Source organism: Oncorhynchus kisutch, linkage group LG1, assembly GCF_002021735.2.
Source record: "Oncorhynchus kisutch isolate 150728-3 linkage group LG1, Okis_V2, whole genome shotgun sequence".
NCBI lineage: Eukaryota > Metazoa > Chordata > Actinopteri > Salmoniformes > Salmonidae > Oncorhynchus > Oncorhynchus kisutch.
This window is the reverse complement of record NC_034174.2, coordinates 13,755,263-13,781,044: the sequence shown is the minus strand read 5'-3', so window position 1 is coordinate 13,781,044 and position 25,782 is coordinate 13,755,263. Positions and strand designations below refer to the sequence as shown.

The window sequence follows — 25,782 nt, the reverse complement described above, 5'->3', positions numbered from 1 at the left end:
ACACCTGTGGGTTTTATGGTACGGTGTTGGACCGGTGGGTTTTATGGTACGGTGTTGGACCGGTGGGTTTTATGGTACGGTGTTGGACCGGTGGGTTTTATGGTACGGTGTTGGACCGGTGGGTTTTATGGTACGGTGTTGGGACCGGTGGGTTTTATGGTACGGTGTTGGACCTGTGGGTTTTATGGTACGGTGTTGGACCTGTGGGTTTTATGGTACGGTGTTGGACCTGTGGGTTTTATTGTACGGTGTTGGACCGGTGGGTTTTATGGTACGGTGTTGGACCTGTGGGTTTTATGATACGGTGTTGGACCTGTGGGTTTTATGGTACGGTGTTGGACCTGTGGGTTTTATTGTACGGTGTTGGACCTGTGGGTTTTATGGTACGGTGTTGGACCTGTGGGTTTTATGGTACGGTGTTGGACCGGTGGGTTTTATGGTACGGTGTTGGACCGGTGGGTTTTATGGTACGGTGTTGGACCTGTGGGTTTTATGGTACGGTGTTGGACCTGTGGGTTTTATGGTACGGTGTTGGACCTGTGGGTTTTATGGTACGGTGTTGGACCTGTGGGTTTTATTGTACGGTGTTGGACCTGTGGGTTTTATGGTACGGTGTTGGACCTGTGGGTTTTATGGTACGGTGTTGGACCTGTGGGTTTTATGGTACGGTGTTGGACCTGTGGGTTTTATGGTACGGTGTTGGACCTGTGGGATTTATGGTACGGTGTTGGACCTGTGGGTTTTATGGTACGGGGTTGGACCTGTGGGTTTGATTGTACAGTGTGGAATCCACAGGTTTATAGAAAACAGTAAATAGGTTTCCTTGGAACCACAGTGAGACATAACAGCACATATTCCCCACGTGCTGAGGTGGTATACTGTCTGTATTAGTGTTTCCCATCTGAAAACTGGGAACTAGATTTGGGTCTTGGAGTCTTAGAGTATTAAACTCAATGACTATGCCACAGCCATTTTCTCAGATCTGTGAGCATAACACTCAACCCTCCCTCGGTGTTGCTCCCGTAGGAATCTCCAATACATTCCAGGGCTCATCTAAATGAGACCTTTGTCTCGGTATGACTGGTAAAATAAATACATTGCAGTGTAATCCCTCTACCCCCCCTTTCCTAGAGGCAGTATTGTAAGGATGGTGCAGAGCCATGTGGGCAGAGAGAGAGAGAGCTAGTTACACACCACACAGCTCCTCTCCAACAACACCTTGTTACTGTCACACAGTCTAACTGCCACTAGAAATAAACCATACAGAACACACACTCATCCCTATAGAACACACATGCTCATCCCTATAGAACACACATGCTCATCCCTATAGAACACACATGCTCATCCCTATAGAACACACATGCTCATCCCTATAGAACACACATGCTCATCCCTATAGAACACACATGCTCATCCCTATAGAACACACATGCTCATCCCTATAGAACACACATACTCATCCCTATAGAACACACATACTCATCCCTATAGAACACACACACTCATCCCTATAGAACACAGAACACAGAACACACATACTCATCCCTATAGAACACACAGGCACACAACAGTTACAGTAGACACACCACACCAGACAGTAGTTCTCCTGAGGTTAGACACATGTACGGTATGTATGGATGAAGAGGCAAAGCATTTAGCAGAGATGGTTGTAATATCTTCCCAGAGAATATCTACAGAATACAGCTTTGTGCTGCGAGTTCATCAGCATAGTCACGGTCAGAAAGGAGACACAAGTAATGCAGATTGTCAGTGCAGCATCAGCTCAATAGCCTTGAACCTTGAAAGATTTCTATCCTACTTTACTGTATACACTGAGTGGACAAAACATTAAAAACAACTTCCTGATACACCCCCTTTTGCCCTCAGAACAGCCTCTGTTCGTCGGGCATGGACTCTACAAGGTGTCGGAAGCATTCCATAGGGATGCTGGCCTTTGTTGACTCCAATGCTTCCCACAGTTGTGTCAAGTTGGCTGGATGTCCTTTGGGTGGTGGACCATTCTTGATACACACGGGAAACTTTTGAGCCTGAAAAACCCAGCAGCGGTGCGATTCTTGCCACTAACTGGTGCACATGGCAGCTACTACCATACCCCGTTCAAAGGCACTTAAATCTTTTGTCTTGCCCAGTTGAATGACACACATACACAATCCATGTCTCAACTGTCTTGAGGCTTAAAAATCCTTCTTTATCCTGTGTTCTCCCCTTCATCTACATTGATTTGAAGTGAATTTAACAAGTGACATCAATAAGGAATCTGGATTCACCTGGTCAGTCTATGTCATGGAAAGAGCAGGTGTTCTTAATGTTTTGTACACTCAGTGTATAATAGCCATGTTTGTCTTTCTCACAGGGGAAGACACATTTTGCCAAACTAATATGGAAATCTTAATGAAAGATTCTGCTACACCCTTCTTGTTTTCAGTTGCATAACATTCCCTGAATCTTTGAGACCATGTAGTAAAGTTACACCATGACCAGAATACTGTTGAAGACTCTGTGGAAGGCACCATGGTTCTTAATCTGTATGCTGAATATGCATGCATGCAACGATAAAAATGCATTTTTTGCTGTGTCACTGTAGAGGAATTACACCCAGTCATTGATGTGGTTTGTTAGTTCAGAATAGCGCAGCCCACCCACAACCACTGACCTACAACTCATTAGCTCTAATGGAGTCAGTCCATTTAATGAATTCTGTCTGGCATGACTGACAACCAGACCCTGGTGACAAAGACAATCCACCATCTGCAGCTCGGGAAACAACCCCCCCCCTCCCCCTTCCCTGAAAACGTTTGCTTCATTCATATGGTAAAAGTCACACAGTGCCTCTGGTAACCTGAGCCTGTCTGCCCAGCTCCCATTCAGAGCCGACGGGAGTAGAGTGAGCTGTGGCCCCGATGTCTTTATCTGAGGGCCACCTCTGGGCTTTGAATGACGTGGTGCACAGTGCGTTGCTGTGCTCATTCTTGCGGAACTGCTCACAGCAGAGCCTGACATACGTACACTCTTAGAAAAAAAGATCATATCTAGAACCTAAAAGGGTTCTTCGGCTGTCCCCATAGGAGAATCCTTTGAAGAACCCTTTTTGGTTCCAGGTAGAACCCCTTAAAAAGAGTTTTACCTCCTATGGGGATAGCCGACTAACCCTTTTTTCTAAGATTGTAGCAGGGCTGTTTGGGGACGAGCACGAAGAACCATATGGATACTGGGAATAGTCTTTACCCTGATGACCCAGAGTAAGTTTAACGTTTTAAAGTAAGTGAGCATAATATATTGAGGGTCAGTCAGTTCTAGTACCATATTTACAATGTGCAGGGATACTGGCTCGATAGATGTAGGCACTGTATTTATAGGGGTAAGGTGACTAGTATCAGGATATATGATAAAACTAGTAGCAGCAGCGTATATGATGATTGTATGTGAGTGGGTGTGTGTAGTGTCAGTATAAATGTGTGTGAGTGTCGGTGTGCGAGTGCGAGTGCGTGTGTAGGGCCCTGTAAGTGAGTGAGTGTGTAGGGCCCTGTGAGTGAGTGAGTGTGTAGGGCCCTGTGAGTGAGTGCGTGTGTAGGGCCCTGTGAGTGAGTGCGTGTGTAGGGCCCTGTGAGTGAGTGCGTGTGTAGGGCCCTGTGAGTGAGTGCGTGTGTAGGGCCCTGTGAGTGAGTGCGTGTGTAGGGCCCTGTGAGTGAGTGCGTGTGTAGGGCCCTGTGAGTGAGTGCGTGTGTAGGGCCCTGTGAGTGAGTGCGTGTGTAGGGCCCTGTGAGTGAGTGCGTGTGTAAGGCCCTGTGAGTGAGTGCGTGTGTAGGGCCCTGTGAGTGAGTGAGTGTGTAGAGCCCTGTGAGTGAGTGCGTGTGTAGGGCCCTGTGAGTGAGTGCGTGTGTAGGGCCCTGTGAGTGAGTGCGTGTGTAGGGCCCTGTGAGTGAGTGCGTGTGTAGGGCCCTGTGAGTGAGTGCGTGTGTAGGGCCCTGTGAGTGCGTGTGTAGGGCCCTGTGAGTGAGTGCGTGTGTAGGGCCCTGTGAGTGAGTGCGTGTGTAGGGCCCTGTGAGTGCGTGTGTAGGGCCCTGTGAGTGTGCACAGAGTGTAAAAATAAAATACAAGTGTAGCTAAGATAGTCCGTGTAGCCATTCTGTTAGCTATTTACTGTAGTTATCATAGTTAGGGGCTCCAGAGTGGCACCGCGGTCTAAGGCACTGTATCTCAGTGCTAGAGGCGTCATTACAGACCCTGATTCGATTCCAGGCTGTATCACAACCGGCCGTGATTGGGAGTCCCATAGGGTGGCGCACAATTGGCCCAGCATCATTCGGGTTTGGGTTTGGCTGGGGTAGGCCATCATTGTGAGGGGTAGGCCATCATTGTGAGGGGTAGGCCATCATTGTGAGGGGTAGGCCATCATTGTGAGGGGTAGGCCATCATTGTGAGGGGTAGGCCATCATTGTGAGGGGTAGGCCATCATTGTGAGGGGTAGGCCATCATTGTGAGGGGTAGGCCATCATTGTAAATAAGAATTTGTTCCTAACTGACTTGCCTAGTTAAATAAAGGTGAAATAGTTTCATGCTGTTTGAGACTGATGACTGTTCTCTTCTTTTATTCGATTTTTTCCCAAAGTGACTGACCAAGAGATACTGTATATTGCAATGCTTCATAAAGGTTTGGCAGATGCTAGACAAAATATGTTTTATCCTAATCAGTTAATCTGTCTGTGATAATGGTTTCAACACAACATTCCAGGGGTGTGATCATTCATTTCTGATTTCTCCCCTCCTGATACTCCTATTGGGGAAACTAGACTTTCCTGGAGAACTGAACCTACTGTAAAGTATGTTACACCCTGCTTGAAAGATGTCTGTCTCAGTGACAACAAAGCCAGTGTCAGACAAAATACACACACACACACACACACACACAGGGCCGGCACTTGTCTTTTGGGGGCCCTAGGTGAGAATTGCACCCATTTTGCCGTGGGGTGAAGGGTTTTTAAAGTACATTTCCTGCAATTCTACACATTTTACCATGACCTATGCCATGTGAAGGATTGAGTGAGATTGACTAACTAAATCAATGCCCTGCGTGCCCGGTCGGTAATCGGCCATGATTACTACATGTTTAGATAGCTGGCAAGACTAATTTACCAATCCCAAAAATTGTTAGGTGACATGGCTAATTGAGAGACTGACATAACAAGAGAAACTGCTGATTCACAACCAAATGTCAAACATGCATCTTGTGTATTCTATTATAACTCTCAACTAGCAGCCTGGGGCCCTAAGCGACAGCTTATGCCTGGAGCTGGCACTACACACACACACACACGCACACATGTCACACACACACACACACACACACACACACACACGCACACACACACACACACGTCACACACACGTCACACACACACACACACACGTCACACACGTCACACACAAAACACCAGGTGACACTGTAGGAGGGGAGATTATGAATTGGTGTGAGAGAATGATCGCTGTAACCTCATCAGTCTTCACTGGTGGGTCAAATATTCCATTGGCCAATGCCACTTAATGCAATAACTGTGTCAGGTGTTTTCTCACCACACTACCTGACCAGGAATGAAGCTGGGTCGTAGTGATACACTACAACTAGGATTCTAACAAAACTAAGCAAGTCAGTTAAGAACAAATTCTTATTTTCAATGCCGGCTTAGGAACAGTGGGTTAACTGCCTTGTTCAGGGGCAGAACGACAGATTTGTACCTTGTCAGCTCGGGGATTCGAACTTGCAACCTTTCGGTTACAACGTTCTAACCACTAGGCTACCCTGCCGCCCCAGTAAATCTCAATTAGGTGTCCGCTCTGAAGATGGTTTGGTGGGATGACACTGGTCTATTAGAACCTGAGATACATTTGCATGTCTTTAAGGCCCAGTGCAGTCAAAAACATGAGTTTCAGTGTTTTATATATACTATAAGTATGTGGACACCACTTCAAGTTAGTGGATTCGGCTATTTCAGTCACACCTGTTACTGACAGGTGTATACAATTCAGCACACAACCATCCAATCTAAAATAGACAAACATTGGCAGTAGAATGGCCTTACCGAAGAGCTCAGTGACTTTAAACGTGGCACCGTCATAGGATGCCACCTTTCCAACACATTGGTCAAATATCTGCCATTCTAGAGCTGCCCAGTCAACTGTAAGTGCTGTTATTGTGAAGTGGAAACGTCTACGAGCAACAACAGCTAGGCGCGAAGTGTTAGGCCACACAAGCTCAACGGATGGGACCGCAGAGTGCTGAAGTGCGTAAAAAATCATCTGTCCTCGATTGGCTGGAGTGGTGTAAAGCTCACCGCCATTGGACTCTGGAGCAGTTGAAATGCATTCTCTGGAGTGATGAATCATGCCTCACAATCTGGCAGTCCAAGGGACAAATCTGTATACATACTTTTGGTCATGTAGTGTATATATTTCCACACTGAGGTTGGAATAATACTGTGAAAATTATGACAATGCCTGTTGGAAAAGAGCTGTTTGAAAAGACCACGTGAAATTTCAGCCTGTTTTGATAGGATGGAGTTTTGGCCTGCCTGGTGACCTCAAACAGGCGGTAAATTAGTTAATAAACCAACAAGAGAGTTCCAAACCTCTGCCAATAACAGCTATTTTTCAACCATCACAGTAAGGTATTTAATTGTTACCCAGAAATGATTTTATATTGAGAAAGAAATGGCTACATTGAACGTTAAGGCCTGCCAGGCTTGGCTTTAGACGCAGACAGGGACATAGTCATCTGAGTTACTGTCATTACATCATTACAATACGTTTTGGCACATTACTTTAACTTGACCCTGATTATACAAGGAGAAGTAAACAAATACTTTCACTGAATCGGAGAAAGGAATAATGAGGAATTACCATTGGCACAACCCAAACCAAAACTAAAGCCGTTTTGAAATTGTAGGATGACGAATCGAGACCCCTGCCTGTGTATTTCTCAATGTGTGTAAAAGTCATAATTATTTCAGCCTTACAGATTTAGGAGATTAATTGAAGACAGTTTGCTACAGCAGGAAATGTATCCTACAGCAACAGGAAATGTATCCTACAGCAACAGGAAATGTGAATGATTTTTTTTGTAGGGGTTGATTTAAATTTATTTAATCTTTATTTAACCAGGCAGGCTAGTTGAGAACAAGTTCTCATTTGCAACTGTGACCTGGCCAAGATAAAGCATAGCAATTCGACGCATACAACAACAGAGTTAGACATGAAATAAACAAAAACATACAGCCAATAATACAGTAGAAAAAAAGAAAACAAAAAGTCTATATACAGTGAGTGCAAATGAGGTAAGATAAGGGAGTTAGGGCAATAAACAGGCCATGGTGGCGAAGTTAATACAATACAGCAATCAAAAACTGGAATGGTAGATGTGCAGAAGATGAATGTGCAAGTAGAGATACTGGGGTGCAAAGGAGCAAGATAAATAAGTAAATACAGTATGGGGATGAGGTAGATACAGTGCCTTGCGAAAGTATTCGGCCCCCTTGAACTTTGACCTTTTGCCACATTTCAGGCTTCAAACATAAAGATATAAAACTGTATTTTTTTGTGAAGAATCAACAACAAGTGGGACAGAATCATGAAGTGGAACGACATTTATTGGATATTTCAAACTTTTTTAACAAATCAAAAACTGAAAAATTGGGCGTGCAAAATGATTCAGCCCCCTTAAGTTAATACTTTGTAGCGCCACCTTTTGCTGCGATTACAGCTGTAAGTCGCTTGGGGTATGTCTCTATCAGTTTTGCACATCGAGAGACTGAAATTTTTTCCCATTCCTCCTTGCAAAACAGCTCGAGCTCAGTGAGGTTGGATGGAGAGCATTTGTTCAAAGGGGCCGAATACTTTCGCAAGGCAATGTAGATGGGCTGTTTACAGGTGCAGTGATCTGTGAGCTGCTCTCACAGCTGGTGCTTAAAGCTAGTGAGGAGGTAAGAGTCTACAGCTTCAGTGATTTTTGCAGTTTGTTCCAGTCATTGGCAGCAGAGAACTGGAAGGAAAGGCGACCAAAGGAGGAATTGGCTTTGGGGGTGACCAGTGAGATATACCTGCTGGAGCGTGTGCTACGAGTGGGTGCTGCTATGGTGACCAGTGAGCTGAGATAAGGCGGGGCTTTACCTAGCAGAGACAACCTGTAGCCAGTGGGTTTGGCGACAAGTATGAAGCGAGGCCCAACCAACGAGAGCGTACAGGTCGCAGTGGTGGGTAGTGTATGGGGATTTGGTGACAAAATTGATGGCACTGTGATAGACTGCATCCAGTTTGTTGAGTAGAGTGTTGGAGGCTATTTTATAGATGACATCGCCGAAGTCGAGGATCAGTAGGGTGGTCAGTTTTACGAGGGTATGTTTGGCAGCATGAGTGAAGGATGCTTTGTTGCGATATATTCAATTCTAGATTTCATTTTGGATTGGAGATGCTTAATGTATGTCTGGAAGGAGAGTTTACAGTCTAACCAGACACCTAGGTATTTGTGGATGTCCACGTATTCTAAGTCAGAGCCGTCCAGAGTGGTGATGCTGGACTGGCGGGCAGGTGCGGGCAGTGATCGATTGAATAGCATGCATTTAGTTTTACTTGCATTTAAGAGCAGTTGGAGGCCACTGAAGGAGAGTTGTATGGCATTGAAGCTCGTCTGGAGGTTAGTTAACACAGTGTCCAAAGAGGGGCCAGAAGTATACAGAATGGTGTCATCTGTGTAGAGGTGGATCAGAGAATCACCAGCAGCAAGAGCGACATCATTGATGTATACAGAGAAGAGAGTCGGCCCGAGAATTGAACCCTGTGGCACCCCCATAGAGACCGCCAGAGGTCCGGACAACAGGCCCTGATATGTTTTAAAGTGAGAATTCCAAACTTTAGAATACTTTTTTAAACCTTGAATACATTCCAAGTCAGAATTTCCTGCTGTGCAGGAAAATTCTCAGCAAAAAAAAGAGTGCTCAAATTAAGATCGTACATCTGTATGACTAAACGGGATTCTGTTTTCTCCATTGTGAAGCCAAACCCTGGACAAGAACGCAGAAGAACTGACTGCGTCAGGCAGGAGAACAAAATGAAAGTCCTGGGGAGAATCTCAATTCGATTTTCTTGATTCCTGGCGTCCTCCCCTCTGTCCTCTCCTTGCTCTTTTCAAAAAGATCAAAGGTAATTGAGGAGAGGAAACGTGGGAACAAATGCTCTTGTATGAAATGACTCTCCTTCTCTAGTGCGTCATATGACAACCGCAAATTACGTTTACAGGAGGTGGAATCCCAAAATACACGTGCTTAGTGGTAAAAAATAAATGTAGCTAGTTGTGCAAGACATTTTACAGAGAAAATAAGTATATGGTTTTTAATAAATGTTTGCATGCTTTTCTCATCCAAGAAAACAGCAGCCGTTTCAAAGGGAGTGTGGGAGATTTTAAAACTCTTCCAAGATCGGATACACCTGAGCAATCGGGGATAGGAGCAAACTCCTCCGTTCACCTATTTAACGAATTGACACTCCAGTTGGTGACCAGTTATTGGTTTCCGAGTCATGAAGGAGAGGGGGATGGAGGAGAAGACAGGACAGACGTTTGCCCTATTGAGAATTTACCAGATTTCACCAACAAGTAGAACATGCTCCTTGATCATTATTCTTTTGTTGTCTGTGGCTCAAAAATCAATCAACCATTCAGACAATAGTTTATCATGTGACATCAACATCCTGGACTTCCTGACAGGCTGCCTCCAGGTGGTGAGGGTAGGCAACAACACATCTGCCACATTGGGGCGGCAGGTAGCCTAGTGGTCAGAGCGTTGGACTAGTAACCGAAAGGGATCGAATCCCTGAGCTGACAAGGTAAAAAAAATCTGTCGTTCTGCCCCTGAACAAGGCAGTTAACCCACTGTTCCTAGGACATCATTGAAAATAAGAATTTGTTCTTAACTGACTTGCCTAGTTAAATAAAGGTATAAAATAAAATTGACCTTCAACACAGGGGCGCCTCAGGGGACCGTGCTTAGTCCCCCCTGTTCTCCCTGTATACCCACAACAGTGTGGCCATGCAGGACTCCAACACCATCATTCAGTTTGCTGACGACACGACTGTAGTAGGCCTGATCACCAACTATCAGAGACCTGTCAGTGCCAGGACGACAACCTCTCCCTCAATGTCAGCAAGACAATGGAGCTGATTGTGGACTGCAGGAAACGGAGGGGCGAGCACGGCTCCATCCACATTGACGGGGCTGGGGTGGAGCAGGTTGAGAGCTTCAAGTTCCTCAGTGTCCACATCACTAAGGATCTATCATGGTCCACACACCCCAACACAGTTTTGAAGAGGGCACAGCAATGCCTCTTTCTTCTGAAAAGGCTGAAAAGATTTGGCGTGGGCCCTCAGATCCTCAAAGTTCTATAGCTGCACCATTGAGAGCATCTTGACTGGCTGCATCACTGCTTGGTATAGCAACTGCTTAGCATCCGGGTGCAAAGTGCTACAGATGGTAGTGCAGTACAACAGTGCAACACTGGGTCCAAGCTCCCTGCTATCCAGGACCTCTATACCAGCAGATGTCAGAGGAAGACCATAAACATTTTCAAAGACTCCAGCCACCCTAGTCACAGACTGTTCTCTCTGCTACCGCACAGCAAGCGGTACTGATGCACCAAGTCTGGAACCAACAGGACCCTGAACAGCTTCTTCCCCCCCAAACCATAAGACTGCTAAATAGTTAGTACAGGTAACTATATATGGTTAACTTTTTAACTATCTGCATTGACCCTTTTTGCACTCACTTTTTTGACTCACTGCTGCTACTGTTTATTACCTCGTACCCCTGCACATGGACTCGGTTCTGGTACCCTGTGTATATAGCCAAGCCATCGTTACTCATTGTGTATTTATTATTACATGTTTCACTTTTCTCTATTTTCTTTCTCTCTGCATTGTTGGGAAGGGCCCTTAAGTGAGCATTTCACTGTTGGTCTACACCTGTTGTTTACGAAGCATGTGACGAATACAATGATATTTTATTTGACATGTGGAAGAGAATTCTAAATTCCTATTGTTGTGGGTGTGCTGCTGCTCCTACTGTGCTGCTTTTAAAACAAGGTAATATATTTTGTTTACATTTTTATTTATCCTACCATAACTCACACAAGTAATAAGACAGAAACATAAGTATGACGTACAATTTAAATACAATGATGTTTGCTTGCCGTTTATTCTAGACAAATGCATTTCCACGAGCAATGATATGGATGAATTTCAACCATGAATGGTATGTTATCATAAACGGCTTCACCTTTTAACAAGGACTGAAGCAAAACGGCTCATCTCAACTGAAGCCCTGATTTGGAAAACTGTTTTTCTACCTGCTCCAGCTTGTCCAGGAGTTGGGAAATTGAGTTGACTTTCCTTTGCCCTCTGGTGATTTATTGAGTCTGAACATTCTAAGAACGATAATAGCATGCAATTGAAGCATACCCTTCACCATTTTCTTGACAACCGTCTTGTTTTATCTAGTTGGGGCGAAAGGCACGATAACTCTGTGGGAAATCATCTTAAATATGACAATTCCAGAGAGGGAAATTGACAGGATGTTTTGATTCAGTGCAGATGTGTGAGAGTGGAGGAAGGAGAATAGCGTCTGGGCCTGCTGCAGGCCAAAGAGGACCTGTAGTAATCAGCTGCAGGACAGCTCTGTGTTCCAGCACACTGGCTCTGGCTGTTGTCTTGTGGAAGTGGGCTGTAGTCCAATGCATCTGCTGATCTCACAGATTGAGCCATTATTTACTATTCCATTCAGAATACCAAGAAACCAAAATCAACAAATGGGATTGTGAAGACCTGAAGATCATGTGCAGAGTGTCTGTTTAGAAATGTCTCTAGAAAGAGCAGGTTTAGAACTGTCTCAGACAGTAAAACAGGCCTGCATTTTGCTGTCTACTGCAAGACAGTTGTGATGTCTGCAATAAAATAAAAGTTTGATGAAATCTATCATTTGGTAGACCTAAGAAAACAGGCATCAGAATAAACACCTGTATCTTTCCTTCTGCCATTTGTCCTTAGATGTTTTCGTGTTGAAAACACAATTCAGCAATAAAGAAACATGAATGTTCAAGCAGGAGTGTACCAGAAACTTGTATGGAACTGGTGTTTGACTAGGACAGTTTCATTAGTCACTGATGGCTGTGTTTGGTCTCTGTGCCGGGATGGAACACAGCTGACCCCTGTCTCCGTACACACTGTCACTTTATACACATTAGCCTCCCTGGAACACAGCTGTCAACAAGAGGACAACCAATAACTACAACCATAATAATACTGAGCAAAACACATGCAAGGCTTTGTTTTTCTGCTTTAAGTTATATGTTTACATCAGTAACTAGATGGTTAAGATTAGTACAGATCTTTCCATCTCCCATCCCCCTGGCATCATCATGCCTTCCTCTCCTGTCCCTATGCCTAGGTAGGAAAGGCAACTCTCTAGCACATTGCTCTGCTCAACTAAAACAAATAGTAACACATTTTGTCAACATGAATTTAGTTGGTAGATGTACTTCAGTTTAACCAAATGGAAAGAGTCTTCGCATAAATAAAATGTCTCTCATATCATTCCACTGAATGATGTCAATGAAGTAAATAAGGCAGAGAGCATCCTGTATCTCACAGCCAATACTGTAGTGTATTTTAAAGTGTATATCTTGGACCAATGGCAGCCATGAGGCCACTTTAGACCCATTCAAGTCCAGCTAGGTCACAATGTTTTGCTTTGAAATTATGACTGTTCCATCTGTTTACACCTTTGTTTCCTCTGTGGCTTGAATTGGCAGTCAGTCGGCGGCTTCAAAGAGTCTGTCCCAGATTGCATGTTGCTTTACGACTGCGAGCCGTGTCAGGAGGAAAGCATTGTTTGTTATGGTCTCCCTCTCGCTCCCAGAGTTGCAGAATGTGTTAAAAGGTATTGCTCTAGTTTAAAGGTTAGTCATGAGTGGCTGAACAAACCAGTGTGACCTTCAGTACCTACACGCTGCCTCCAAGTGGCCTTCACACGTTTCCGGTTCTCGGGAAAAGATCACTTTAGTGAGGTGCAATGGACCGAGCAAACCTGGCCCTGTTGTTTCTTTCAGATTATCTGAGCAGATGTTCAGATTTACATTATGACCCACTGTATACAAATGTCTGCGGTTCCTCTAAATATTGAAATTAGATCCAACGTTTAGATACATAAGTCTAGTTGTGCGGAACATCAGAGATGATTGCCCCTCTGCAAGTAAAATAAACGTAAAGCTTGTGATGTAAAACATTTGGACTGGCAGGTGCTATTTTACATGCACTGATGCTCTTGTTCTAAAACCTGGGCTCATGGTTCCACGTGAAGGTGTTACCTGCAGTTGCTGTTTTTACTAAAGTGTAAAGCGTATCCATGAGTCTGACTAGTATGGGAAAAGCTGCTAACAGACTAAGAAACTTCTTCCCCTCCAACTGCCATGATATTGGCCGTGTCAGAAATCTGTCTTGCCTACTTACTAAAACTGAATACTGTGTACTAATCGTACTACATACTATTTAGAACTTACTGTGTAGTAAAAATGTATGGACTAAGCAACACATAACACACCAGGCTCACTGATACTGAGAATGCATGATCTCATGTGCCATTGCCTTGTTCCTGCCATTCATTCATTCATTTGGCAAGGCGCTTCCCCTTATCTGATTATCAGTTGACAAACATACAAGGACCTGAAAAGACGATGCTCTTCCTCATTAGCATGCAGCAAATTCGTAATATTATGAAATTGCACATACAATAAATCACTATTTTTGCATACTCAAACGTCCTACTACTTAAGACCCACGGGTATTTGGACACGGACAATAATCTTGACATGTTCAACCAAAAATGCACAAATTTGTCATAAGAAATGTTTGCCTTGGGACAGAGCAACAAAATACTGACTACCTGAGACAGTAAATATACATTTAGAGTGTAAGTAGAGAACCATGTAATTGTGGTATAATCAGCTTTGAATTCATGTGCAGCAGTGGGAGTTCAACAAATCATTGCTTTCCCATCTACCCTTTGTTGATCGTTATTAAATGAGCTAGTCCATCAAGTGTGTCTTATCGCCTATAAAAACACTCAATTTTCAATTTTACAGGTCATAGCCAGTCCAGGAGAGAGTGTAGAGGTTAGGTACATAGTCTAAGACTCAAATCACTCTGCACTACCTCAAGAGGCATAACCGTTTAGAGTGATATTATCCAATGAGTTATATCATCTGTCCACTTCCATTTGAAGTGGAAAGTTGGACTGTGTTTATCCCCTGGCTGACCTCCATTTTGCCTATTAACTTGTCCAATGTTATTGTACTGTTACAATCCAATGTTATTTCTTCCATGAGGATTTCAAAAATGTGGTCTACACAAATTGCACAGTAGACCTATTGGTAACTGCCAAAATAAAGGAAAACCCAGCATAAAATGTATTTTAATAGGGCGTTGTGCCACCACGGGTCACCAAAACAGCTTCAATGCGCCTTGGCATAGATTCTACAATTGTCTGGAACTATATTGGATGGATGCGATAAATTCCATATTTTTTTGGTTTCGTTGACAGTGGTGGAAAACGCTGTCTCAGGCGCTGCTCCAGAATCTCCCAATTGGATTGAGATCTGATGACTGAGGCACACATACACACACCCTTTAAACCCCTTACATGCTGACCAGACCGGACATGCCGCGTGTTATTCAATAAGTGCACCCACACTGCTCTCGCGCGCGTCTACGACGCCAAGGGCTAAAATAGAAGTCGTTCCTATTTCTGACGCAGATCGCGCTGAAAGTCATCCCCTCATTGGTTATACCCATGTGGGTGATTGAAAGACGAACTTTGTTGCCGGGTGTCATGGTAATACAATGAAAGTTTAGATGCGATCACCATATAAGTAAAAAAATGCAAAACCCTGGAAGGAGGAGAGATGACTAGAAACGATTCGGTTGGCCGTTTTATGTGTGGATTAATTGTCGGAGTAGAGGTCCTTGTGCATTTCAGGTAAAATAACAACTCAATGTTTATATCCCAGGACAAATTAGCTAGCAACAGCAAGCTAGCTAAATAGCACCCGGTTTGGGTTCTGTGTTATGCTCATTTGAGACCCCTCTTTCAAAGTCACTGAGATCTCTACTTCTAGACATGGTAGCCAAAATAACTGGCCACTGGGCATTTTTATACATGACGCTAAGCATGATGGTGTTAATTACTTAACTCGGTAACCACACCTGTGTGGAAGTAACTGCTTTCGATATACCTTGTATCGCTCATTTACTCGTGTTTCCTTTATTTTGGTTGTTACCTGTATATGTATGACTATATCCATTTATGTCTAAGTATATTCATTTGTAGATCTATCTTACCTGTTCATGAGGGATTGAGGCCTATAGCAGTAAGCAGGACATGGCTTGACTTTTGAGGTATGAAAATGTCTGAAAAGCATTTTTTTTGTGAACTAACAGGTTATTTCTAGTGTATCCTGCCTTGTTTGAACTATCTGTTAAATTGGAATGGGCTAAACTGCTCTGGCACATAATATGTGAAAGCAAACTAATACAGACCGTATGTGTTTATGGCTCTCATCAACCCAAATGCAACACATATTGGGTCCTGCTTACAAACCTCTTTCCTGTCATGTTCTTGACTTAGACTGTCTTTCTCTTTTTTATTTCCATAATTGCAAATGTTGGTGCTTCTATAACTGCACGTAGTGGCTCTATGCAGGGTCATAACACAAGTTATTCCAGTGATTTACTCTGCTAGAAGATCTGTGTAAAAAAGGCTATAGTGTGGCCAGGCATTCCAGTGCTATAGATATTTTTATTTGAAGGTGGTCTTTGAGGGGTGAAATTAAATGTGTTTTTCATAATATGGTTTAATCAGTTCATTCTTGTTCGGCAGCAATGACTTCAATTCAACCTAAACTAAAGTTAAACAAATGTGACATTTGCCATCTGTGAACTATTCTACGGGTGTTATTAAACATCCAATTGAATCACCTCTCCATAAGGAGTGAATTTGCTATATAAATACGATCTTATATTCACTTTTGATTGAAAACGCCTCATGTTCTGAAACCTATGAGTGGGGAGATGTTGTGTCTGGGAGTCCAGGCCACCAGCTACCTGTGGGACAGATTGTTTGGCAGATGAACCAGGGCCGTGAGGTCAAACAGCTGGGTGTGAGAAGAACCCTCCCTGGACCATAGCTCTGTATAGATATGTATAGATGTGTAGCTCTGTATAGATGTGTAGCTCTGTATAGATGTGTAGCTCTGTATAGATGTGTAGCTCTGTCTAGATGTGTAGCTCTGTCTAGATGTGTAGCTCTGTATAGATTAGAGGTTGACTGATTATGATTTTTCAACACAGATACTGATAATTGGAGGACCAAAAAAGCCGATACCGATTAATCGGACGATTAAAATAAATAAATAAATGTGTAAATAAATTTGTAATAATGACAATTACAACAATACTGAATTAACACTTATTTTAACTAAATATAATACATCAATAAAATCAATTTATCCTCAAGTAGATAATGAAACATGTTCAATTTGGTTTAAATAATGCAAAAACAAAGTGTCGGAGAAGAAAGTAAAAGTGCAATATGTGCTATGTAAGAAAGCTAACGTTTCAGTTCCTTGCTCAGAACATGAGAACATATGAAAGCTGGTGGTTCCTTTTAACACGAGTCTTCAATATTCCCAAGTAAGAAGTTTTTGGTTGTAGTTATTATAGGACTATTTCCCTCTATACCATTTGTATTTCATTAACCTTTGACTATTGGATGTTCTTATAGGCACTTTAGTATTGCCAGCGTAACAGTATAGCTTTCTTCCCTCTCCTCGCTCCTCCCTGGGCTTGAACCAGCAACACAACAGCCACCACATCGAAGCAGCGTTACCCACGCAGAGCAAGGGAAACAACCACCCCAAGGTTCAGAGCGAGTGAAGTTTGAAACGCTATTAGCGTGCGCTAACTAGCCAGCCATTTCACTTCGGTCACACCAGCCTCATCTCGGGAGTTGATAGATTTGAAGTCATAAACAGCGCAATAATTGACACAAGGAAGAGCTGCTGGCAAAACGCACTAAAGTGCTGTTTGAATTCATGTTTACGCGCCTTCTTCTGCCTACCAAAGTCAGATACTTAGATACTTGTATGCTCAGTGCAACAATATGCTAGATAATTGTTAGATAATATATCTAGTAATATCTAGTAATATCATCAACCATGTGTAGTTAATCAATCATAATCACTAGTTGTTTTTTATAAGATAAGTTTAATGCTAGCTAGCAACTTACCTTGGCTTACTGCATTTGCCCCTGCCCCTGAACAATTTTTTTATTTTACCTTTATTTAACTAGGCAAGTCAGTTAAGAACAAATTCTTATTTTCAATGACGCCCTAAGAACAGTGGGTTAACTGCCTGTTCAGGGGCAGAATGACACCTTGTCAACTCGGGGATTTGAACTTGCAACCTTCCGGTTACTAGTCCAACGCTCTAACCACTAGGCTACCCTGCCGCCCAAGGCAGTTAACCCACCGTTCCTAGGCCGTCATTGAAAATAAGAATGTGTTCTTTATTGACTTTCCTAGTTAAATAAAGGTGTAAAAAAAAAAAATGGGCAAGTGAAAACCTTGTGAAGACTTACAGAAAACGTTTGACCTCTGTCATTGCCAACAAAGGGTATATAACAAAGTATTGAGGTAAACTTTTGTTATTGACCAAATACTTATTTTCCACCATAATTTGCAAATAAATTCATAAAAAATCCTACAATGTGATTTTCTGGATTTCTTTTTCTCATTTTGTCTGTCATAGTTGAAGTGTACCTATGATGAAAATTACAGGCCTCTCATCTTTTTAAGTGGGAGAACTTGCACAACTGGTGGCTGACTAAATACTTTTTTGCCCCACTTTAGCTCTGTGTAACGTGGAATAGATGTGTAGCTCTGAATAGATGCGTAGCTCTGTATAGATGTGTAGCTCCGTATAGATGTGTAGCTCCGTATAGATGTGTAGCTCCGTATAGATGTGTAGCTCCGTATAGATGTGTAGCTCCGTATAGATGTGTAGCTCCGTATAGATGTGTAGCTCCGTATAGATGTGTAGCTCCGTATAGATGTGTAGCTCCGTATAGATGTGTAGCTCCGTATGGATGTGTAGCTCCGTATAGATGTGTAGCTCTCTATAGATGTGTAGCTCTCTATAGATGTGTAGCTCTGTATAGATGTGTAGCTCTCTATAGATGTGTAGCTCTCTATAGATGTGTAGCTCTGTATAGATGTGTAGCTCTGTATAGATGTGTAGTGCTGTGTAGATGTGTAGCGCTGTGTAGATGTGTAGCGCTGTGTAGATGTGTAGCGCTGTGTAGAAATGTAGCTCTCTGTCGATCTTTAGCTCTGTATCAATGTATAGATATGTAGCTCTGTGTAGAAATGCAGCTCTACGTAGCTCTGTATAAATATGTTGCTCTGTATAGATGCGTAGCTCTGTATAGATGTGTAGTGCTGTGTAGATATGTAGCTCTGTGTCGATGTGTAGCTCTTTAGTTCTGCATACCAGATAAGGAATGACAGAAGAGGAGTAAAGATGTCAGGCTACCATTAAGGCCATCTTCAGCACAATAAATTGCTTATGTTTCAACTTGTAGATAACATCTCAGGCAAATCATAACAGGATAGACGTACAATATCACCAAACTGAAATAGAACACACGTCACTTCATCGCAGATATGTATCTGGATGTAAATATTGTGATAAGAATGTTACAGGTATAATATAACATAATACAGTTTTCACTATAAAACATTGTGTTTTCTAGGATTTTCACTTCCTGGTTCCATTGTGCTTTCTAGGATTTTTACTTCCTGGTTTCATTCTGTTTTCTAGGAATACGGATCACAGAGCATTTAGACACCACTGTACCTGTTTGTATGCATTAGGTTAAGGTGTTTCCTTAAAAGAGTTACAACTCAAGGAAACCATTAGGATGTCATAAATCCAGTCGTTAATTTATATTTATTATTGGTTAGAAAAATCAATGCTCAGTCCCAGGAATGCAAATTTCATTTTTGTTGGGCTGCTCTAAGGCCACATACGTCTCCCCTGTGCACTCTCCTGTCTGTTCTTCTACTAGTAATCCTGGGGATCAACCAGAGAAAAGCCCGGGGGCTTTGGTCTGAACCATGAAACCCCTCCGGCAGGCAGGGAAGGATTATCTTTCCCTAGGGACCTGTTTTCATCCCTTCAAACTGCCAACTCTGAGAGACATGTCAGGTGGAGTTAAGCACTGTAAAACACCTTCTCTAAGAACAAACCACACACAATATCTCAGGATCAGAGACTCAGAAAGGAGTGGATGAATGGCAGTTGGTCTGGAAAACGGTTGTGCTTAAGCCACATAAGAACTTGTTTGTGCAGGTCAGATTTGGGAGTATGATTTGTGCAGACCCCAAGAGCGGAATTTTAGGGAGTATTTTTCCATTATTAGCACAAGTTCTGTGTTTGCAGAGATGATGATGCTTTACTTCGAATAATACTCTCTGGTGTGATGCACTGCACACAGTTCTTCTAGTTCTGGTAAAATGAAGTGTGTTGCCTGCTGCATAGTTGAAGCCCACCCATTACAAATATCCAGAAATGTATCTCTGTTTATTTGGAATGCAGTAAACACCAGGTGGAAAGAGGTCAAAATCATTAGCAAAACATTTATACTGCTTGGTATCCTAAAGCCATTAGCAAAAGCCCCAAGTGTTTCCCAGGAAGTTTGAGTACTGTGGAGATGAACATTTTAGTGCAGCTGCTCTCCTGCTTCCTGCAGCCTCACAGTCTTCACCAATAAGGAAGCACAATTCCCCTTTCAAAACACAGGAGAAAGCCCCTCAGATTTATCTCAAATTGCATTTTTAATTGACAATGAAATGAAACACAGGCTGCCTCTTGCTAGTCAAGAGACTCTGAGGTATGTTGTGGTGAACTGTCATTACCTGTTCTAATTAAGTATGTAGTGTAGCTATCCACTGGATGGCTCTGAATGCACTGTCATGCAGTCAAAGCTAATAACCACTTTTGGATCTTTTTATTTTTACCTAACCTTTATTTTATCAGGCAGTCATAAGTGTATATTTTATCAGGAAACTAACAGGTTGTTGGCTGTTCAGTATTTCATGTTTCACCCCTGGTGTTATGTTAAATTATTTTGCTTATTTGAACAATTTATTTTTGGATAGAAACTCTGAAACATGACCTTGTCTGAGGTCTCGGACTCGACAATAGTTGCTATCCATCGGAGGTTGGCCAAAATTCTGGGGTGGGGCTTAGCGAAGGGTAAATTCCATTTGTAGTTTGGCTCCCTCTCACTCATAGACGACTAACTTGACAGCTCTTTGAAGGGGAGCGAACATGGGCCTTGGGGACATACCTCAGTGTATCCGGAGAGGAAGAGGCAAAGCAAGAGTGCTTACTCTGCCCAAAATCTGTCCACCAAAATAAGACATTGGAGTTAAACGAGAGTCAAAAAATGTAATTTCTAATTTGCTACGTGAGGCTTATTTGATCAAATACACGTTTCGTAATGGTTAGGTTGTTATGAATGCGATTGTATGTGGATGCACGTGGCATTTCAGCAATTTTTTATTTATTTTTTAAACTTAATATCGGAGTTGTGACTGTTGTTCAAGCAGGTTGATGTTTATTGTCATGGAGGCAGAACTGAGCGGTTTCTGCTAGATGGGCCAGCTGCAAAGTCAAAATTGGCTATATCGTAAAAATTATGGAAACAAAATTGTAATTTTTGCTCTTAAATTAAGGTTAGGGTTAGGCATTAGGGTTAGCAGTGTCGTGTCTTTACTATCATTAACTGAAGACTTTTTATCAAAGATTCTCTGTAATTAAGTATTACGTGATTAGACTGATTAATCATGTAACCGTAATTACTAGGAAGTCGGGGCACCAAGGAAAAATATTCAGATTACAAAGTTATAATTTACTAAAATAACTTTTCAGATATTTTATCTGATCAATTAGTCTTCTAATTAATTAATTATTTACTTTACCTCACGTTAGTCTCATTCCAAACGGCACAAACCCAGTCTTCACTATGAGTCATCCATACATCAATTGTCTTAAATCATTTATTTATTACTAACTAAGTAATTCACAGAAATGCAAAAACAAACAAGGTAAATGTGGTTACATGAAATGATAGGAGAATGTGCCCTAGTGGGCTAAACCGGCATGGCGGCTTGTTTGACAAAAGGGGAAGTGGGGGTCTACTAAGGGGCGGCAGCGTAGCCTAGTGGTTAGAGCGTCGGACTAGTAACCGGAAGGTTGCGAGTTCAATCCCCCGAGCTGACAAGGTACAAATCTGTCGTTCTGCCCCTGAACAGGCAGTTAACCCACTGTTCCCAGGCCGTCATTGAAAATAAGAATTTGTTCTTAACTGACTTGCCTGGTTAAATAAAGGTTAAATAAATAAAAAAAATAATAATAAAAAAAGAAGTCACTACAGAGTACAGAGTACACTACAGTAGTTTATGTGTCGGGGGGCTGGGGTCAGTTTGTTATATCTGGAGTACTTCTCCTGTCCTATTCGGTGTCCTGTGTGAATCTAAGTGTGCATTCTCTCCTTCTCTCTTTCTTTCTCTCTCTCGGAGGACCTGAGCCCTAGGACCATGCCCCAGGACTACCTGACATGATGACTCCTTGCTGTCCCCAGTCCACCTGGCCATGCTGCTGTTCCAGTTTCAACTGACCTGAGCCCTAGGACCATGCCCCAGGACTACCTGACATGATGACTCCTTGCTGTCCCCAGTCTACCTGGCCATGCTGCTGCTCCAGTTTCAACTTCCACCTGACTGTGCTGCTGCTCTAGTTTCAACTGTTCTGCCTTATTATTATTCGACCATGCTGGTCATTTATGAACATTGAACATCTTGACCATGTTCTGTTATAATCTCCACCCGGCACAGCCAGAAGAGGACTGGCCACCCCACATAGCCTGGTTCCTCTCTAGGTTTCTTCCTAGGTATTGGCCTTTCTAGGGAGTTTTTCCTAGCCACCGTGCTTCTCCACCTGCATTGCTTGCTGTTTGGGGTTTTAGGCTGGGTTTCTGTACAGCACTTTGAGATATCAGCTGATGTACGAAGGGCTATATAAATAAATTTGAATTGAATTTGAATTGATAATGATAACAATTGAAATGCTAATCCTTTGCACATGAACGCTTACTCATTCGGGAACAATTGCAATCATTATATATATTTACGCTCAGTGTACTGTCTTAATCGCTGTTGAAAAGTAAAAAAAAATTGTAGAATTGTCCGTCTCTCTCCCTCTCGCTCTCGGTTGTGGTTAGAGGGGATTGTTCAGTGACATTCGTTATACGATGGATGTTTCGGCGGTTGTCGTTCTTCGCGTTCAATGATACCGAATTCCTAGCTGCAGACCAGTAATTAATATCAAAGACTTGTTCTTATTCTGTCGGTATCGATAGTCTAAGAGTTTAACCACGTGGTATGGTTAAAAGATTCAGCAATGGTCTACAACCTTTGTCCTCCTAATGGAGAAAAACATGGGCTGCAACCTTTAGCCATCTCGTAATTGAGGTAAGCTCGGTCTGCTGATAATTTCTCAAAGTTGGGTTTTATTCGGAATGGCAGAAAAGGGGCAGTCCCAGGAGGCCTGACCCTAACTGGGCTCAGGGGCGGTCCTCTGATTTAGTTCAAATCAAAAGGGAATTGTATTTTTCTTCATTAAACAGTCCAAAGTCATATTACACAATTATACAAACAGTATCATACTCACTCATTCATCTTATACAACAATTAGATGTAAACCTCATACCTGAGGCTATTATATAAACAGCGTTATGGTAATGTGGCCACACCATCTCCCATGAGCTTCCCCAGTTGTGACAAACGGACTAGTTCGTAGCTGGATTCTTCACCGATCTTTTATACTTTCTCCGGAACATGAAATTTGTTCGTACCTCAAGTTCTGTGAGGTGGAAGAAATTCCTTTGTTCTCCATGAAAAACTACTCTCTCTATACTGTGTGTCCATGAGGAGATTCTCGGGAATTTACGACATCTCTCTGACCACAGCAACCTAGTTGAAGAAGGAAAGGGGGAGGCAGGGAGAGGGGGGTGAGCTTGCTATACCCAAAGAGGCCAACGTCATGACAGCAGCGTGGTTAGGGTTAGGCATGATGGTTAGCAGCATGGTTAAGGTTAGGTTTGAATCAGATTTTATGACTTTGCGGCTGTGCCAGCTAGTGACCATTCTGCAGAGCTGTCTCCAGGGCAATAGATGCCAACTTAGATTGTTCACTTAAGTGCCCTCTCATTAAATGGTCACACCTGATTTCTCCTCCCGCTTGCCTTCCATCTTTGAGGACATGTATTTGCATTGTTAGAGCGGTTACTCGACTATTGTGTGTGTATATACAGTGCATTCGGAAAGTATTCAGACCCTTTGACTTTTTCCACATTTTGTTATGTTACAGCCTTGGATTACATTTTTTTCCCCTCAATCATCACACAATACCCCATAATGACAAAGCATTTTTGCAAATGTATACAATATTTTTGGGGGAATTATCACATTTACATAAGTACTCTTTACTCAGTACTTTGTTGAAGCACCTTTGTCAGCGATTACTGCCTTGAGTCTTCATGGGTATGATGCTACAAACTTGGCACACCTGTATTTGGGGAGTTTCTCCCATTCTTCTCTGCAGATCCTGAGCGCTATGGAGCAGGTTTCATCAAGGATCTCTCTGTACTTTGCTCCGTTAATCTTTCCCTCGATCCTGACTAGTCTCCCAGTCCCTGCCGCTGAAAAACATCCCCACAGCATGATGCTGCCACCACCATGCTTCATCATAAGGATGGTGCCAGGTTTCCTCCAGACATGAAGCTTGGCATTCAGGCCAAAGACTTCAATCTTGGTTTCATCAGACCAGATCAGATCTTGTTTCTCATGGTCAAAGTCCTTTAGGGGCCTTTTGGCAAACTCCAAGCGGGCTGTCATGTGCCTTTTACTGAGGAGTGGCTTCCGTCTGGCCACTCTACAATAAAGACTTGATTTGTGAAGCGCTGCAGAGATGGTTGTCTTTCTGGAATGTTCTCCCAAATTACAGACAATTCCTTCAACCTCATGGCTTGTTTTTTTGCTTTGACATTTACTGTCAACTGTGGGACCTTAGAGGCAGATGTGGGCCTTTCCAAATCATGTCCAATCAATTGAATTTATAACAGGTGGACTCGAAGTTGTAGAAACATCTCAAGGATGATCAATGGAAACAGGATGCACCTGAGCTCTATTTCGCGTCTCATAGTAAAGGGTCTGTATACTTACATAAATAAGATGTTTTTTTCTTTTAATTTGCTATATGTAAATGTGAAAAAAATTGATATTATGGAATTTTGTGTGGAGAGAGAGAGAGAGAGAGAGAGAGAAGGAGAGAGAGAGAGGTAACCTGAGGCTAGGCTATGAGCTAATACTCTCCCTGAGGAAACAGATCAGATGGAAGCTGCCCATTCAACCACGGGCTTCCATCTCTACCTCCTGTCTACTGAGCCCTCAACCAGGCACCCTGCTTAAAGCCAGTTTGGGATTGAAATGCCGGAGTGGCTAGGTGGAAAACATGTATTTAAACATAACATTTTTTTAATGGTATCCTCAACCAGTCACTTCAGAGAGACCAGACCACTGAGATGGAATGTTAAAGCTTGCAAGCAAGTACCATAATAAAATGTCATAAGTTGATATGGAATGAATTTAGAGCCTTTAGTACACAGTTGGCGAAGAAGGTATTTGACTAATTACAAGAACTATAACAATATTTTAAAGAGTTCAACAGTATACTCTTCTGTTCAGCAATGTTGTTTTTCTATACAGTATATAAAGCTTAGTCATATAATTTCCTACCCTTTCTTTTGACACAAGGGATGAGTAAGTATGCTTCCCAATGTGGCTTCACAAAACAACAGCAGAGTGGGTGAACTTAAGAGTGTAAAGTCTCCTACCTCTGCAACGGCTCCTCTCCCCTCTTCACAAATGGATGTCGCAACCAATACTAAGCTATATTCCAGTGTATGAGTTATTCCACAGGTTTATCTTCATAAGTCAGGTCTCCTTCTCATTGAGGGAAGACAATCCACTCAGGCTCTTGCACTTGTTTGAAAATCGATTGTTCTGAAAAGTCAGTGGAGTCCTAGAGCTCCTTTCAGCTGGGGAGAATGCTACAGGTCCTAGTGCCTGGAGCTCCTTTCAGCTGGGCAGAATGCTACAGGTCCTAGTGCCTGGAGCTCCTTTCAGCTGAGAATGCTACAGGTCCTAGTGCCTGGAGCTCCTTTCAGCTGGGCAGAATGCTACAGGTCCTAGTGCCTGGAGCTCCTTTCAGCTGGGGTGAATGCTACAGGTCCTAGTGCCTGGAGCTCCTTTCAGCTGGGCAGAATGCTACAGGTCCTAGTGCCTGGAGCTCCTTTCAGCTGGGCAGAATGCTACAGATCCTAGTGCCTGGAGCTCCTTTCAGCTGGGCAGAATGCTACAGGTCCTAGTGCCTGGAGCTCCTTTCAGCTGGGGTGAATGCTACAGGTCCTAGTGCCTGGAGCTCCTTTCAGCTGGGCTGAATGCTACAGGTCCTAGTGCCTGGAGCTCCTTTCAGCTGGGCAGAAT

General features: G+C 42.9%; 1 protein-coding gene across 1 annotated transcript in view; it reads right to left on the bottom strand.

Moving 5' to 3' along the window:
- LOC109865528 (nerve growth factor-like) overlaps nucleotides 1–25,360 on the bottom strand; it is a 32,999-nt gene extending 7,639 nt beyond the window's left edge. Inside the window, exon 1 of the mRNA XM_031833534.1 lies at nucleotides 25,131–25,360. The gene's annotated coding sequence lies outside the window, so the exon portion shown is untranslated. The remainder of the gene's footprint in view (nucleotides 1–25,130) is intronic.
- Between the last annotated feature and the right edge of the window lie 422 nt (nucleotides 25,361–25,782).